Here is a 19,135-nt window from a genome sequence, read left to right as displayed (position 1 = left end):
CGACTTACAGAAAAATTACATTTATAACGACGGTCAAACTCATGCGGTCTCAGAGATATAAACAGTATCATCTCACTGCTAGATGGATTGAGCACGTTTTTTCCTGAAGTACAGAGTTCCCCCAACCGATTTCCTACGACTTCTTTGATACCATTTGTGTAACGATTAACAGTTTCCGAGCTACAACGATATGGAAAAATGCTTTCAGAAATTCATTCGTTCTTTTTAAAAGTCAGTCTCTTCATCCATTAAAAACGAAACGATTTATCATATTGAGCTTCATGCACAGTTTCATTTGAATCGAAGTATGCGAAGTACGATAACCGATTTCTCAGCTGGCAAAATTAACTCACACAAGTATGTGATATAATCATATGAAAGATTGTAAAAATGAAATAAAATGAATCTTCAATTTATATAATTTTCATAACATTCGAGGAAGGAAAACAATTTTCCGCAATCAAAGAAATGTTTCCCGTGGTATTACCGGATAAATTTTTTTTTTGAGTGTATTATTAAATATTTATAACTCATACCATTAAACTCGGTGATTGGTGCTGAGGCACGTACAGCTTTTTAATACGTCGGAGATGCTTTGGGGTTTGGCTGAGATACATTATGATTGATTTCTTTTGTGTATTTCATCCCACTTCCATCCGGAAACTGCTTAGGATTGCGTTATTTTCAGTCAATTTTTGATGTTGAACTCAGTCAGCCTTATGTTATGAGAAACAATCTCGCACATAACGCCGCTCCCCCCTTATCATCTTCGGTATGCATAATGAAATGCCAGAACGTGGCTATAAAAATTTTCCCGTTGCACGAGACTTTTCCACCAGGGGAAGTACAATGATTTTTATTACATTGCCTCAAATTTTGTACTAGTACTCGTTTTTAGTTCAAATCCTTGAAAAACGAAAATCCACGAATCATTGCTGGAACAGTAAGTCTTCATTACATGAAAATTTACCGCTGCTATCCGCGTCTGCCCTCGGATATCTATTGTTTCGGCACAGTTTGGTTCGGCATCATATGAAAAATGTATCAGCTGACAGAAATCCGCATGATTAGTGTCGACGGGGCATGAAAGATTGTGTTTTGTTAGTACCGAGAAACGTCCGAAACCGGTGTTATCGTAATTTCAACAGTACCCAAACTCGAGATAGCATCGCCTGTCTGCCAATTCGACGGCGTTGCTAGCAGAGATAAATTTATTCAGCTTGTTATTCATTCGCTTGTGAAAACATATGCAAAGTAATTCTAATTTTCCATGATAATTTTCTACGTCTGGCTCAGTGGGAATGCCACGGGAGCAAGTTTGCCCCGTTTTTTTTTTAGTTGGTTCTATCGGAAAATATTTTTTCTGCCAAATCAGAAATAATTATTTACGCAATCCATCACTTGTTGGCTCCGGTAGCCACTGGATTTGCTGTGTATTAAAATATTGTCGCTTTCGATTACACTTCAGAAACAGTAAACCGAAGCAAAGACTTTTGAAATATACATCCATCCATTCGCAGTTAGAACCTGGCCGAACGTAGCTACAAACTTGAACTGTAAGGAATGCCAGGGGATGCACATTTTTAACTATCATGTTTCATTCCATGCTAGCATAATGAAGGCGTTTTCGTAGTTCAACTAGTGAACTAGAAATCAAGACACCTCCTGCGAGGTTTTGTTGAACGAAAAATAAAATATGCATTGAGAAAATTCTCTCTGGACAATTGGGTGCAGGTGACAGTCAGTTCGAAACAGGGATCAAATCAGTGTTCGTGCTAAAATTTTCACCAGCTTCGTTTCGGTGCTTTCCCCTGGAATGAAGGTCGGGTTCGACGAGCGGAAAAACGCAACAACTCGATGATAATTGAATTCAATACAGTCACTCCAGTGAATGTAAAAGTCGACGACAAACTGGACTGAACGAACTTACATCCTTTCAATGCCGGAAAATTAATTTTCCTGTCATTCTTGCTTATTGAATTGCTGACTACCTTCCGAACCCTATCCCAGGGCACGGCTAGGAGTAAATTGAGCCAGTGTTTGTATTTTCTTTCGATAACTCTCGAACGGAAACATCACGTCGTTCATTTATCATTGATATAGAAGCTAATCAACTGTGCGTTTGCTACAGCCTCAAGTCAAATAGGAAATTATTTGTCTTTGAAATGAATGATCCCACTCAAAATTCAACAGGTTTAAATTATTGACACGATACTCAATGAGAATTATTTGTTACCTGTTTGGTTGTTTTGAAGTTGATTTTGTCGATGAACTCTAGGAGAATAGATCTAATTTCAAATTTAAAGTAAAACAATTTGAAGTAGAGCCCGATTCTTACTGGGTTCTACTGCAAATTGAACATTTACATATGAAATTTTTAAGTTTTTAGCTGAAAACTTTTACCAGATTTGAATTTGAAAATGTCAAAATGTCTGCTGCATTTTCCAAGCATCATATTTTTCGTGTGGTATGTATGAATGCGATTACGGTACTTTATAGAATCTGATATGTAACTGTCCCATCTTGACGCAACTACGTATTCGGGTTTTTGGAACTTCATACATGGTTCAATCTGTGTATGGAGATCTTAAATTGATAGATATAAAGGGTGTTTTATCAAGAGCTTGCTGATTTAAAATTTTTGTTTTTAGTGCTGTCTAATGTCAAAAGAGCACAAAGCAAAACAAATATCGCAATAAAAAAATCAACCATTACATTAGTTGAAATTCAACCGCGTTTCTTAAACATTTTCATGCAACCGAAATTCGCTTATTATACGTTTGTAAAACTCGTGAAGAGTAACTTTTGAATGATAGTAAATTAATGTTCATCATAACACTAGTTGTCAGAATATTAATGTGATGATAAATTATTTTCATCTTTACTGCTCTGGTGTTACAAGAAGAAACGATTGATAGCCGTTAGAGATATTGCAATTAACAAAACGTGTTTAACCAAAACTAGAACCCAGTGAATTGCATGCGTTTGAATTTTGGTCTTAAAATAATTGATTCCCTATCGTGAAATGCATGTTAATGAATGAGCATCATGTTATCTTCAAATCATGTACAAAAACTGTATGGACAAAGTGATTAAATTGAAAATTTTTAATATTCATTCATATAATCTGTTGAAACTGTAAGTTGCAATGGCACAAAAAAAAATCAGTGCATTTGGATCGACTTTTTGTTCGTAAGTAATATAGTGGTCACAATTAGAAGGTTTCGTTAACACCAGCACTACTAAAAGACAATATATTATTTATATTAAATATTACATATTTTTTTATATATCTTAACATACCGAATTTTCATTTGAAAAATCAGAACGTATATCTATAAGGAATATTTTATTGTCATTCAAAATCAATAATTTTGCTTAAGTTGAAATAACTAATCGTAATATCTAAAACAACTAAAACCGATTTGTTTTTCAACTCACATAACTGTTAAATCAAAAACAAGGTCGGTTGTTGTATTTTAAATCTTTATTGAAATTGAAAGGTGTGTGCCTTGACTAACTGACAGCATCTTTTTGTCACATTTTGTTATTTCAACCATCGTTTCTGTTGATCGAAAAACAAAAATGACAGTTTAGAAAAAATAACAATCGATTAGTTGTACCAAATTTTAACCAATCAAATTCAGAAAAAAACAACTAATAATTTGGTTGTTTCACGATCGTGAGGGGTTCCGTGCAAAGCATCAATCGCTGCTGGCTTATCCACAATCTCCACAAAAAATAATCGGGTACCGTCAAATCACACGAACGCGGTATTACAATTCACCGGCCCATTTCTAGAAATAATGTGATTCCACCTGCACCTAGACCGCACCAATCCGTTTATTTATCAGCAACTAGCTGAATTACCCGGTGTTTCATGAAAGCAAGGCCGCAAAAAGATTCTAAAAATTGTCCTACCCATCGAAATACTCTGAATGTAGTGAAACACGGCAACCCGATTGAACCATACTCCGTACATGTTCAGATTACGTGTGTTTTGGGGTGATTTAGATGGCTATTTCACGCTTCAAATCTGATTTTCTTAGAAACGGTGACGAATATCAGAAAACCCAACTGACAATCTCTTAGAAAATTAGTTTCGATTATTCTGTGAAAATTCCAGAATGATTCATTGACTTCAGCGTTCGGGAAAGTCTTTTTTCTGAAGAAAGAATTGCTTAGCTGAAAACGCCGTTTTTCAACTTGTTCATTGAATATATTGCCTTCAAAAGCATGGATCAAAAATTTATCCTGACGATGTCTAGATAATTTAATTTAGATGCGATTTGTGCATAAAACATATATGTTGTCGCGATAAAAGCGATAAAAATGAAGTGAATGTTATTTTTGTGAAGGTAAGTCATTTTCTATGCACGCGCCATTTTTTCTGATTCAGTTTCCTGGTAACGTAACGAAACATGAGAGAGAAATAAAATCGGCTCAGAAAGGCTGCCAAACAAGCGGTAGCTTTATTGGATTGTATGTGATGTAGTCAAACTTGTAACCGAAAATAAACTTTCTTGGCCACATCGAGAGTCATTTTGCACATATGCAAGAGAGCATGAAGAGAAATGTAATACGCAAAGCGAGCCACGTGGTTATACGCGACTTACTGGCCTCAGCCCTTAAAGACATTTATCTATGCCAAGTTATTATTATTATTATTATTATTATTATTATTATTATTATTATTATTATTATTATTATTATTATTATTATTATTATTATTATTATTATTATTATTATTATTATTATTATTATTATTATTATTATCATTATTATTATTATTATTATTATTATTATTATTATTATTATTATTATTATTATTATATCGTTTATTTATCCCCGGTTTTAACCTAATTCTGGTTGTTTGCCGGGTTTGTAACAGTTTGTGATAGGGATTTGGGGGTGGTTGGGAAGTATAAGGTGAGGAATTTATAGGGAAGGGGGAGTTTTTACATCGAGTCAATACATTACATGGTATACATTTCATAGATTTGAGAGGATAGAGAAAGAGATCGAGAGAAGGTTTGATGTTTCAGCTTCGGGCTGCAAGTAACATCCCCATGGGGTAGCGCCCCCGGCGGATGGCCGCTTAGGTGCTGGGTCGATGACGGGTCTCTTTTCCGGGGGTCGGGCTGCGTTCCTGGTCCCATTTCTGTTTTTGGGGGTGGAATGTAATCCAAGCGGAGTACCAGCGGAATGGGTATACACCAGCTTCGATGCATGCGGCCACTGCTGGGGTGCTAGGAAGTAGGTTTGAGGCAATTCTGACAGCCCTATTGTAGGTGGGCGAGAGTATCTTGATTAGATTCCCTCTGCCCACCGCCGCTGCCTCTATCCCGTAGGTTAAGCGGCTCCATACCAGTGACTGGGCTAGAAGTAGCCCTTGGTGTCGATTCCACCTCGGGTTCCCAGTGCTTATAGTACGGATCAGTATAAGACGTGATTCACAATCTTTTTTGACTAGACCAAAGTGGTGCGTGAAGTTCAGCTTCTGGTCGAAGTTGATGCCAAGAATTCTGGGGTGCTTCACGAATGGTACTTGGACTGTTCCTATTCCGATTGTGGAGTCGGTTTTCCAATGATCCCCTCGACAGAAGTGTGAGAGGGTGCATTTGTTTGGGACAATGTTGAATCCCACCCGGTTTGCCCAACGCAAAATAGCGTCGAAATCTTTCATCAATGAATAATTTTAACGCACAAAAATTGACAAAAAAAACGTACTTAAAAAAAAGTAAAGGGTCCCGGTGGCTATGGTTTGAAAATGATGACATGAGATTTCCGGAATCGAAATTTTTTTTCGATGCCAAAAGTATTAGAATTGCATGAAACGTCGCGATTTGGTGTCATATAAAAAAAATAATTTGTTTTGAAAATATCGACATTCTGATCTCAGAAAATCGATTTTTTCAAAAAAAAATTTTCTCGAGATGACACTAAATCTTCAGCGGATCTGCGAACTATTAAAGCTTGCTTCATTTAGAATTGGAACAAACTTTTGCTCATATTGTGGCGCTCCTGGTGGACGGATTTGGAAGTTCTTGGCGCCCACGTGTCGGGAATTTTGTTAGCTTCACGTATGATTTTTGACATTCCGCAAATCGACTGTACTTTGTAAATAATCATCATGGAAGCCGGAAGAAGGGAGAAAATTGTGCACAGTTTTTTGGAAAATCCATTGTGGTCTGCATTTAGGCTAGCTAAACTGCTGAAATTGCCCAGAAATACCGTATGGCGCGTTATCAAACGGTATAAGGAAACATTGACGACGATTCGGAAGCCTCAAGCCAATCGTCGGAGTGGAACTGTCGACCGGAAACTGCGTGGTATGATTTTGAAGACGATTAAGAGGAATCCTAATCTGTCGGACCGTGATTTGGCCAGAAAATTCGGTGCTGCCTATAGTACCGTGAGGAGAACTCGACTCCGGGATGGAATCAAGTCGTATTGAGCTAGCAAACAGCCAAATCGGACCATAAAATAGAATAGTGTGGTCAAAATTCGTGCTCGGAAACTATATGACCAGGTGCTAACCAAGTTCGACTGGTGTTTTCTGATGCACGATGAAACCTATGTCAAGGCTAACTTCGGGCAAATCCCAGGTCAAACAGTTTACTTGGCAACGGCTCGGAGCGATGTTCCAGCCAAATTTAAATTTGTTTTTACCGACAAATTTGAAAGAAGATTTATGATTTGGCAGGGCATTTGCAGCTGTGGCAAAAAAACGAAAGTTTTCGTTATAAATAAAACAATGACATCGGAACTATACCAAAAAGAGTGTCTCCGAAAACGAATTTTGCCGTTCATTCGATCCCACGACCATCCCGTAATGTTTTGGCCAGATTTGGCAAGCTGTCATTACAGCAAAGTCGTTCAAAAATGGTATGCAGAGAAAGGGGTCCAGTTTGTTCCGAAAAACCTTAACCCACTCAACTGCCCCCAGTTCCGCCCTATTGAGAAATACTGGGCAATCATGAAGAGGAGAGGCAAAGGGAAACGTTGTCAAAGACATCAATCGACCTGGTGGAATAAGATAGCTAAAACGATGGACGAAGAAGGTGTGCGCCGCCTAATGAGCCGTGTTACAGGAAAAATTCGAGAATTTCTTCGAAACCGTAACGAATAATTTTATCTGCATTTTTTCTTAAAAGTATGAAGAAAACGCTACATTTGTATAAAAAAAGATCTTGAATTCAATAATAGATATTTGAACTACAGGCAATTGTCTTTGTTCCAATTCTATCTGAAGCAAGCTTTATTATTCGGGTCGACGGTAGTTTTTGCATAAAAATACTAACTTTGAAAATATTTGCTTAGGTTTTAATAAAATTATTGAGCAAAGTCGCGTTTTAGATTGTTGTTTGTCATACACTCTAACCTCCTTTTACGTACACATTTTTTACGTCACCTCATTTTACGTAACTCTTTTTTGAACCAAATCCCAAATGATGTAATCTTTTTTACGAACCGTATCCCAAAAACGTTTACTTTTTTACGAACCTACTGCATAAAACGAGATTTTTGCATACAATGAAAATAAATTCCTGCTCATTTATATTCCATGAACACGACTACAATATGAGTATTTTTGGAACGGGTTTAAAGAGTAGATTCTGGAAAACGATGTTTGAGGTATTTTGGAAATCTAAGATGACGACTTCTGGTTTAATGATATTCCTTGAAAACCCTTACAATATGGGTATATTCAGAACGGATTTGATGAGCAGATGCCGGAAAACAATTTTAAGGGTCATTCGAAAATCCAAGATGGTGACTTCCATTTTATTGCTGTTACTTGAAAAACCTATTGAAATAGGATGTCAGAAAACGATGTTCGAGCTCGTTCCGTAGTTCAATATGGTGACTTCTGGTATATCAACATTTCTTGAAAACCCTTACACATATTGTAAAGGTTTTCAAGGATTATAAGTAAGCCGGAAATCGTGCCTTGGATTTTAGAACCACCTCATCAAACCCGTTCCGAAAATATCCTAATTGTAAAGGTTTTTGAGCAATATCAATAAACCAGTCATCTTGGAATTTAGAATCATCTCTAAAACCGTTTTCAGACATTGAGGCTTGAGCCCAAATTTTTTTGAACTCCTGCATGTTTCCAGCTGCCTTACCAGTCTTCTTGAAGATCCTCTTCACGATTACCCGGTAACGTTCGATGGGTCGAAGCTGAGGGCAATTTGGTGGATTGAGATTTTTCTCAACGAAATTTATACCCTTTTCCGTAAGCCAATTGAGTGTGGTTTTGACATAGTGAGCCGACGCTAAATCTAGCCAAAACAGTGGAGGTGTACTATGCTTCTTATATAAAAGCAGCAATCTCTACTGGAGACACTCAGATCGATAAATTTCTGCATTTACAGTTCTGATAGTGTATAAAATGGTGGACTTCAAACCGCAGGAACATATTGCTTGCCATACTAGTATTTTTCGACCGAATTTCTCCACTTGAATCGACCTGTCCGCATCGCTCACATCCTCCCCAACGACGACAGTAAAGTATTGTGGACCTGGAAGGGTTTTTGAGTCCTCCTTTACATAAGTGTCATCCTCCATCAAAACGCATGCATCCGGACACTGCAAAAGACGCGAACACAATTTCCGGGCCCTTGTTGCTGCTCGCTTGTTCTGTTCTACACTTTGTTTCGAAATTTTCTGCTTCTTGTAGGTCGTCAGGTGATACGCTGGATCATTCCGACACTCGTTCCTGCTTTTTTGGCCAAATCACGTATTGACATTGATTTGTTCTTCATGATTAAAGATACCACTTTCTGGTCCAGTTTCGGGTTTGAAGAACCGGGTTTTCTGCCTCTTCCTGGTAGCTCATCCAAAGAATAGTGTTCCACAAACTTATTAATGATGGTTTTAACACTGGCATGATGAATTCCAAACCGCTTCGCCAATTTTCGCATAGTAACACCCTTCTCACTTTGCCATGTGTCCAGAACCTTATCTTGTAGACATGAGCCTAAACATGGTCCCACAAGAAATAGACCAAAGGCTTTAAATTACACGATCTAGATGGCTAATTGACAGGTCCAAAACGTGAGATAAACTGTTTACCAAAGGCGGCTCTCAATTTGCTCATTGTTTCTCGTGCCGTGTGGGATGTTGCACCGTATTGTTGAAACCACATGTCAGGCATGTCCAATTCTTCCATTTTGGGCGATAAAAATTCGTCGATAATCACATTTTCGATAATAAAAAAAGTGAATCTTCCTCCAACTTTGCCAGCACCCATTCATGATTAAATTATAGACCGAACTGAATAAGTGTGACAATGACACAAGACACGATTAACGTATGAACTGTCAAGAGCAGTGTCGTGTAATGGTGCAGTAATGACGAGATTTCTAACAAATTTGAAATGCAACATTACTTAGTCATCATTTAAAATGACATTTTTAATGACTCGTGTAAGGCCGCTAATAAATACCAGCAATTTTCATTTCCGTAATTCCGTTCACCCCGCGTTTCCAGGTTCATTCTTTCGTTGGAGATCGATCGACAAAAAGTTTCCCCAAGTTGATGAATTTATGTCATAACGATCGAAATGAACTACTACCGACAGCTGTTTATGATTCTCTTATAGCCGCGCAAAACCCGAGCAGGTGGAAACCCGGAATCACTCGGTCCTGAAGATAAAGTTTTAGCCTATGTTTTCCTTGGCTAAACTCAAGGTATGTACTATAAATGATATGAGTATGTATTAGGTCTCTCTGTAGTATTGAGAGTGAAATGTATCATTTGATTTATGAAAATAGCTTTTATACCAAAGGGGGACATTATTCTATACCTGTTCTAGTCACCGTTGTTAAATTTTGACATTGTTACCATTTTCAGTTCCACGAGCTATTCTGTCATAATAAAACATACTTACTTAAAAGGACAAACTTTTGAAAGCCCACTGATATTCTTAAATTTATGGGCGACTTTAAGTTTGGTGGTAAAAATATGCTACGGTTGGTTTTGGAGTTGCAAGCGTTTTGCTCTAAGATGGAACTCAAATGATTCTGAGACATTATGTTAAAATTGTGTTTTACTTTGCAAATGTTCGACAGCAAGTCTGAAGGCTATTTTTTCCTACTAGAGCCCTATGAAAGTATTGAAGTTTTGTTTCTCCATTGGCACAACATGAAATCTAAAATGCGCTTTTCACAACACAGCCACTGGAGACCGACCGGTTTAGTTAGGAAACGTTAGGAATCGTTCGGTAATACCGCACAGACTCTTGATTTTTTCCCGAACGGGAAATGCCGGTTTATGCTTGTAACAGCCGTCATCTGACATCTTTGGTACGGGGTGAAATACTTTTTTCGAACGCATGTTTTACTTTTCCCAAGCGATCATAAGCTGGCCTAACGTTCACTGTGAAGCTCACGGCAGTAAACTTTTGGCCGCTGTCACGACGCAAAAGATTTGGATTTTCGAGAGGCTTCCTTTTTTTTTCTTGCGGAGCGTAATGGTTTTCCTATGCCGCCTCTGGAATTATTGATACCGTAGGGAAGTGTGATTTAGCGAATGCTGGGAAATTATGATTTATGTCTAAAACTATAATTCTATTGTTCAAATCTCTTTGTTTGGTATAACTATCAATATAGTTAGGGAGCCAACCCAAAAGTAAACGGAACTTTAAACAAATAATGTAAAAATATATTTGTGGTGACTTTCATAAGATAGTGATACTACACTCTTAAAAAAATGACACACTTAACGTAAATTGAAGCATTTCATGTAAAAATAAATGATGTGACTGTTCCTATGTAAATTTCAACCAAATTAACAGTAAACTTGAAGATAAGATTCATTTTACATGTTTTGAATTGCACCTTTGAGTTATTTGCAACAATCCTTTTATTTTCATCTAGAGAATGGTAAATTTTCAAAAGAATTTCATAGTGTACAGTATTGAGTCCTTTCAGATAACCTTTGTTACTATGTAGTTAAAGCGTTTTCAATTGTCTTTTTAAACAAGTCTATTCCCAATCGCTACAGTGTAAGCTACAGACTTTCTTTATGCTGAAACTATGTAGACAAACAAGGAAAACTTTGCAGAAGATGCTTATTTTCTTGCTAAGGAAACTTTGGAGGTATTACAATACCTTTGCCCATCATATTCGGCAGGCATCGTTATTTCCGACTTCCGGTACACATCAAATACCAAGACAAAAAATTTCGTCATTTGTTAAATCGCTTTGAAGAACGAGAAAGTTTTAAAGTAGTACATCCATGTACTACCATGTAGCGAGGGAAGAAAAAGCCGTAACAAATTGAATGAAATGCGTATTTCAAGTTTCACAGAATTTAATGCCAATGCAAACCCTCGAAACTTACGCCATACTAGCTATCCATGCAAACCTCCTCATGTCCAAAATTTATCTTTGATCGGAAATTATTGTTATTATTGTTAAACCCACCGAAAGAAAAACTTTATAGATTGAACCAGAAGTTCAATGAACTCATATGACTATGTAATAAGAATTGTCAAACGAACAAAGTTAATTGTATTTCACTCCAAATTTTTCACATTTATCAAGTACTCCTTGAGCAACAGGTAGGCTTACCACCTTGGATACATCCCTCGCCCGGCAGTATTTCAAGTTGAGGAAAAAAAGTAATCAATATTATTATTCACACTTTATTTGGAGCGTATATCTAACTATAGATTACCGGAAGCTGATTCTTTGCTTAACAACAGTAATTCAGTCAAGGACTTATCTGCTCTCAAATCAGACCCGTACTCAGGACTTCGTTTCGGGAGAGGCCTTCAGATAAAAAAATAATGTTACTGAAGATCACTTATGTTCATAATTCTCAGTGTGTCTTTTACCGGCGTTTTTATCAGATACTTTAAACTTTTCCACTGGAACTGTCGTTATAGCGTTTGTAAATAAAGTAGGATATTATATTACATTTTTTCACGTGTACTGTCATGTTATTTCTGTAACATATGTCTAAGACCTTCTAAATATTTATATATTAAAACAATCCACAAAACTTGTGAGATCATTTACATTCGTACTTTAAATGACGACAATTCACTGCATTGAGTAGCCGATTTGTGGAGAACGGAAAACATTTTTGCTCATTTTTCCTCAACAATTAGATACAAGTTCTCGTTTCGATAAGATGTGTCCTCGTGCTAATTTTGATCAGTGTTTTTCCATATCGTTGTAGGATGATTTCTAATATTTTCATAATTTGGAATTTTCCAGTAGATTTTGCAAATAAGTGACTCTTCAATATGTTAAAACGGGGATACCAAAACTCTTATCACGCTTCGTAACGCAAAAAACTTATAATGAATAGTTTCGTAGAGTCTTAACTCACGAAAAAGTAACGCATGTAGCGCTTCGTAACGCCTATAACTTACAAAACAGTAACTCATGTAACGCTTCGTAACGTCTATGACTCACAAAGAAGTAACACATGTAATGCTTCGTAACATCTACAACTTACAAAAAAGTAACGCTTCGTAACGCTCCGTAACGCCTCTAGCTTACTTAGAAATAATGCCTGTAACGCTTCGTAAAGTAATAACTCACTAAAAAGAAACGCATGTAACGCTTTGTAACGTCTATAACTAACAAAAAGTAACGCATGTCAAACTTCGTAACGCCTATAAGTTAAAAAAAATAACGCATGTAACGCTTCCTAACATCAATTAAAAATAACGCCTCGTATCGCTCTGTAACACCAATCATTTACTAAAAGTAACGCATGTAACGCTTCGTAATGCCTATAACTTACAAAAAAGTATCGCTTCGTAAAGCTCCATAACGCCTCTAGCTTACTTGAAAATAATGCATATAACGCTTCGTAAAGTAATAACTCATTAAAAGAAACGCATGTAACGCTTCGTAATGCCTAAACCTTACAAAAAATCAACGCATGTAACGCTTCCTAACTTCTATAAAAAATAATGTCTCGTATCGCTCCGTAACACCAATAATTTATTAAAAGTAACGCATGTAACGCTTCGTAATGCCTATCACTCACAAAGAACATCTATAACATACAAAAAAGTAACGCTTCGTAACGCCTCTAGCTTACTCAAAAGTAATTCCTGTAACGCTTCGTAACGTCATAACTCACTAAAAAGTGACGCATGTATCGCTTAGTAATGCCTATAACTTACAAAAAAGTAACGCTTCGTAAAGCTCTATAACGCCTCTAGCTAACTTAAAAATAATGCATATAACGCTTCGTAATGTAATAACTCACTAAAAGAATCGCATGTAACGCTTCGTAATGCCTAAACCTTACAAAAATCAAGGTATGTAACGCTTCGTAATGTCTATGACTCACAAAGAAGTAACACATGAAATGCTTCGTAATATCTATAACTTACAAAAAAGTAACACTCCGTAAAGCCTCTAGCTTACCTAAAAGTGATGCCTGTACCGCTTCGTAACGTAATAACTCACTAAAAATCAACGCATGTAACGCTTCGTAACGGTTATGATTCACAAAGAAGTAACACATGTAATGCTTCGTAACATCTATAACATACATCAAAGTAACTTTTCGTAGCGCTCCGTAACGTCTCTAGCTTACTTGATTAGTAATGTCTGTAACGCTTCGTAACGCCATAACTCACCAAAAGTAACGCATGTAACGCTTCGTAACACCTATGACTCACAAAGAAGTAACACATGTAATGCTTCGTAACATCTATAACTTTAACTATACTCAAAAAGTAACGCATGTAACTTACAAAAAAATATCGCATAAAACACTTCGACATGTAATGCTTCGTAACAACTATAACTTACAAAAAAGTAACGCTTCGTAACGCTCCGTAACACCTCTAGCTTACTTAAAAATAATGTCTGTAACTCTTCGTATTATCAGGAATCAGGAATCAGAACAAATTGGCTCAAATGGAACGTTCCCCTTGATATTTGGAGATTTGTGCCTTGCCATCAATATGTTTTTAGCATCATTTTCCCGATATATGAGAGGGTAGGATTGAAAGGAAATGGTAAGGGTTGGACTAGGAGGATGGGAAAAATTGACGACACAAAAACACATAAAAGCAGAAGTAAATTCTGCACCCCTAAGGGATGCTGAACAATCTGCTGAGGATCACATTTAGTGGAAGCAGAAGGAAATTCTGAACCTCTACGAGGTCCAGAACAGTCTGCTGTTAATAAAACCTCCAACCCCCGAGAGGATTTAGAGATCTTACAAAAGCGACACCATTCTGCACTCCCGGAAGAATGCAGAACGACTCGCAGTATGTAAGAGCAGAAGTGAATTCGGTACCCCCCAAAGGATGCCAAACAATCTGCTAAACCCTATTTAAGGTGAATACAGAAGGGATTCATTCACTCCAGGAAGAACGATGAACCCTTCTGACTATAGCTCCTTACCACATTGGGTGAGAAACAAGAGAATATCCTTCAATTTTAGCTCCGCATACACAGACTCAACCATGTATGGAGAACCAAAAACCCGGATACGTAGCTGCGTCAATGCGGAACAGTTACATATCAGATGATATGAAGTACCTAATCGCATTTACACAAATCACACGAATAATACTCAGCACGTTGAATAGTAGCCATGTGATAATTGAGTTTGCAATGTCCAGTCAGAGCTCTGACCAGAATACTTCAATGATACTTGGAGAAATGCAGTAGACACTTTGACATTTTCAGATTTAAATCTGGTAGAAATGCTTTTGTCTGAGCGCAAGTTTGCAAGCTGCGTCAGTAGCTGGCATGTTTGGATGCAGCCCAAGAACGTATCTTGTGCTTTATCCAACTAGTTGAAAGTGGTAAAGGTGGTTCAGGACCAACGAAATCATTCGTTGCACCAGCTCTAGCCAACTCATCAGCCCATTCATTTCCAGTAATACCAGAATGGCCGGGTACCCATAAGAAGTAAACAGCATTTGAAATGCTGAGGTCTTCAATTTGAGTTCGACCTGCGATCACTAGATTCGACCGTGAGTCATTCGAACTGAGTGCTTTTAAGGCTGCCTGACTGTCGGAACAAAAATAAATACGTTTACCACAGATCCTCTGCTGAAGTGCCGATTGTACTCCACACAGAATTGCGTAGATTTCTGCTTGGAACACAGTACAGTATCTACCAAGTGAATGAGACTGCTCCAGCCTCATTTCACGACAGTAGACACCAGCACCAGCACGACCATTCAACAGAGAACCGTAAAACAAACTATGTGTTCATCAAGTTGTCGTTCCAGACAACCAGACAACCATTCCTAACGAAGAGGATAGCTCACATTGAATGTTTTAAAAGGAAAACTGCATGTGAGAGTTAGGTCACTAGGAGCGAGTAAATACTCATCCCACGTAACCATTTGAGACCACAAGCGAGTGTGGTTAGTAGCATAATCCAAAGGGTTACTGTTCCAAAGCCTATAACCTTAAGACGGTATGCACAAGATAATGCTTCTTGTTTTAGGAACACATGTAGTGGTTTAATGCACAGTAGCGCCTCTAGAGCAGCAGTAGGAGTTGTCGTGAATGCTCCTGTCATCGCCATTAGGACCATCCTTTGGAGATGATTTAGCTTTGACTGAACTGTCGCGACTTCTCCTTTCTGCCACCATACAAGACATCCATATGCTAAAATTGGTCTAACAATAGTTGTGTAGATCCAATGAATATATCTGGGTTTGAGTCCCCACGATTTTACAAAAGCTCGTCTGCATTGGCCGAAAGCCAAGCAAGCTCTTTCAATCCTGAAGTCAATGTGAGCAGACCAATTCAGTTTTGAGTCAAGAATAACCCCGACGTATTTAACTTGATCGACCACAGTGACCCCTGAACCAAAGAACTGCAACGGACGAGCTTCTGTAATTATCCTACGATGAGTGAAAAGCACCATTGATGTTTTGCCCGGATTTACAGATAATCCAACCTGACAACACCATTGTTCAACAGATCGCAGGGCTTGCTGCATTAAATTAAAGAAAGTGTTAATGCTTATACCGGTCATCAATATATGATAATCGTCGGCAAAACCATAAGTCGGAAATCCGAGGTTATTAAGTTTCCTTAACAAACTATCAGTGACTAGGTTCCATAAAAGCGGGGATAGTACACCACCTTGAGGAAAAACCCAAGATATTCCGTTCACGACTGCATGTTTAACCTCCTGCAGCCATTCAGCCATCGGCACGGAAATACACCTTGACTTAGGAGTTCCTATTTTGGTGGCCTTTTACGACATGGAACAGGAAACCAGTGGATCAATTCTTGGTAAAAAATAATTCCGCCGGATGCCACACGGCTTACCTGTTTGGTGGACTTATACCACCGGTACAGGTGGACCGTAGCGTTATTCTTAGCCAGTTGGGAAACCGCTACCGACACTACACGGCTATCTAGGCTGCTCAGAGAGGGAAGTTAACATTGATGGTCAACTTCCATGGATGGCCGAGCAGCCAAGAAGAAGTAACACATGTAATGCTTCGTAACATCTATAACTTTAACTATACTCAAAAAGTAACGCATGTAACTTATAAAAAAATATCGCATAAAACACTTCGACATGTAATGCTTCGTAACACCTATAACTTACAAAAAAGTAACGCTTCGTAACGCTCCGTAACACCTCTAGCTTACTTAAAAATAATGTCTGTAACGCTTCGTATTATAATAGCTCACTAAAAATAAACGCATGTAAAGCTTTGTAACGTTTATAACTTACAAAAAGTAACGCATGTAAGCCTTCGTAACGCCTATAAGTTACAAAAAAGTAACGCATGTAACGCTTCCTAGCATCTATAAAAAAATAACGCCTGGTATCGCTCCATAACACCAATAACTTATTAAAAGTAATGCGTGTAACGCTTCGTAACGCCATAACTCACTAAAAAGTAGCCTACATAACACATCGTAACGCCTATAACTTACAAAAAGCCTCTAGCTTACTTGAAAGTAATGCCTGTAACACTAAACCTTACAAAAAAGTAACGCATGTTATGCTTCGTAGCGTCTATGCCTCACAAAGAAGTAACACATGTAATGTTTCGTTACATCTATAACTTACAAAAAAGTAACACTTCGTAACGTCCGTAACGCCTCTAGCTTACTTTAAAATAATGTCTGTAGCGCTTTGTAATATATTATTTCACTAAAAAGAAACGCATGTAAAGCTTCGTAACGTCTATAACTTACAAAAAAGTAACGCATGTAACGCCTTTAATATACAAAAAAGTAACGCATGTAACGCTTCCTAACATCTGTGAAAAAGGAACACCTCGTATCGCTCCATAACGCCAATAACTTATTAGAAGTAATGCGTGTAACGCTTCTTAGTGTCATAACTCACTCAAAATTAACCTATGTAACGCTTCATAACGCCTTTGACTCAAAAAGAAGTAATACATGTAATACTTCGAAACATCAATAACTTACAACAAAGTAACTTTTCGTAACGCTCCATAACGCCTCTAGCTTACTTGAAAGTAATGCCTGTAACGCTTCGTAACGTCTTAACTCACAAAAAATAACGCATGTAACTCTTCGTAATGCCTAATCCTTACAACAAAGTAACGCTCCGTAAAACCTCTAGCTTACCTAACAGTGATGCCTGTACCGCTTCGTAACGTAATAACTCACTAAAAATTAACGTATGTAACGCTTCGTAACGTCTATGACTCACAACGAAATGACACATGTAATGCTTCGTAACATCTATAATATTCAACAAAGTAACTTTTCGTAACGCTCCGTAAAGCCTCTAGCTTACTTGAAAGTAATGCCTGTAACACTTCGTAATGTCATAACTCACAAAAACTAAAGCAAATAACGCTTCGTAATGCCTAAACCTTACAAAAAAGTAACGCATGTTACGCTTCGTAACGTCTATGACTCATAAAGAAGTAACACATGCAATGCTTCGTAACATCATAACTCACTAAAAGTGACGCATGTAAATGTCTATTACTTACAAAAAGGTAACGCATGAAACACTTCGACATGTAATGCTTCGTAACATCTATAACTTACAAAAAAGTTACGCTTTGCAACGTTTCGTAACGCCTCTAGCTTACTAAAAAGTAATGTCTGTAACGCTTTGTAAAGTAATAACTCACTAAAAAGAAACGCATGTAACGCTTTGTAACGTCTATAACTTACAAAAAGTAACGCCTGTAACACTTCGTAACGCATATAAGTTACAAAAAAGTAACGCACGTAAAGCTTCCTAATATCTATAAAAGTAACGCACGTAAAGCTAACATCTATAAAAAAATAACGCCTCGTATCGCTCCGTAACACCAATAACTTATTAAAAGTAGTGCGTGTAACGCTTCGTAACGCCATAACTCACTAAAAAGTAGCCCATGTAACACTTTGTTACGCCTATACCTTACAAAAAAGTAACGCATGTAACACATGTAATGCTTCGTAACATCTAACTCTTACAAAAAAGTAACGCTTAGTAACGCTCCGTAACGCCTCTAGCTCACTTGAAAATAATGCCTGTAACGTTTCGTAAAGATATAACTCACCAAAAGTAACGCATTTAACGCTTTGTAATGCCTAAATCTTACAAAAAAGTAACACATGTAACACTTCGGAACGTCTATGACTCACAAAGAAGTAACATATGTAACGCTTCGTAACACCTATAACTCACCTACATGAAACTTCGTAACACCTATAACTTCCTTGAAAGTAACGTATCGTAACTCGTTCACCGCAAGAATCTAACCCTTGAAACGGTTTTTAACATTCATAATTTCCACAAAATAACTCATATGATTTGTAACCCTCAATTCAAGAAAATGATCCCTTTTAGCTTCCCTAATTAACTTTACGCTTCCCATCTAACGATAATATTGAGTGAAACGCTTCATCAAATGGAACTCCGCTCATAGGGTCAGCGTATATAGCTCAAAAACTATTCGTAGCGTATATAGCTTCAAAAACTAAACTACTATTTTATGTATTAATGTTATTGTTATTGCTTTTATCCCGGCCTACTTTTTGTTGGTTAAATGTCTCTTGAATTTATAATCTGTGTTCAGGTTTAATGTTCATATTTTTGTCTTTAATTTTATGTTGTTTTCACTTGTAAAAAATACTAATCCAGTTCCAAGTTTATCTGTTCTGACAGTCTAAATATTTCATGG

The sequence above is a fragment of the Malaya genurostris genome, chromosome 2, assembly GCF_030247185.1.
Source record: "Malaya genurostris strain Urasoe2022 chromosome 2, Malgen_1.1, whole genome shotgun sequence".
NCBI classification, from domain to species: Eukaryota; Metazoa; Arthropoda; class Insecta; order Diptera; family Culicidae; genus Malaya; species Malaya genurostris.
Note: the sequence above shows the minus strand (reverse complement) of the source record.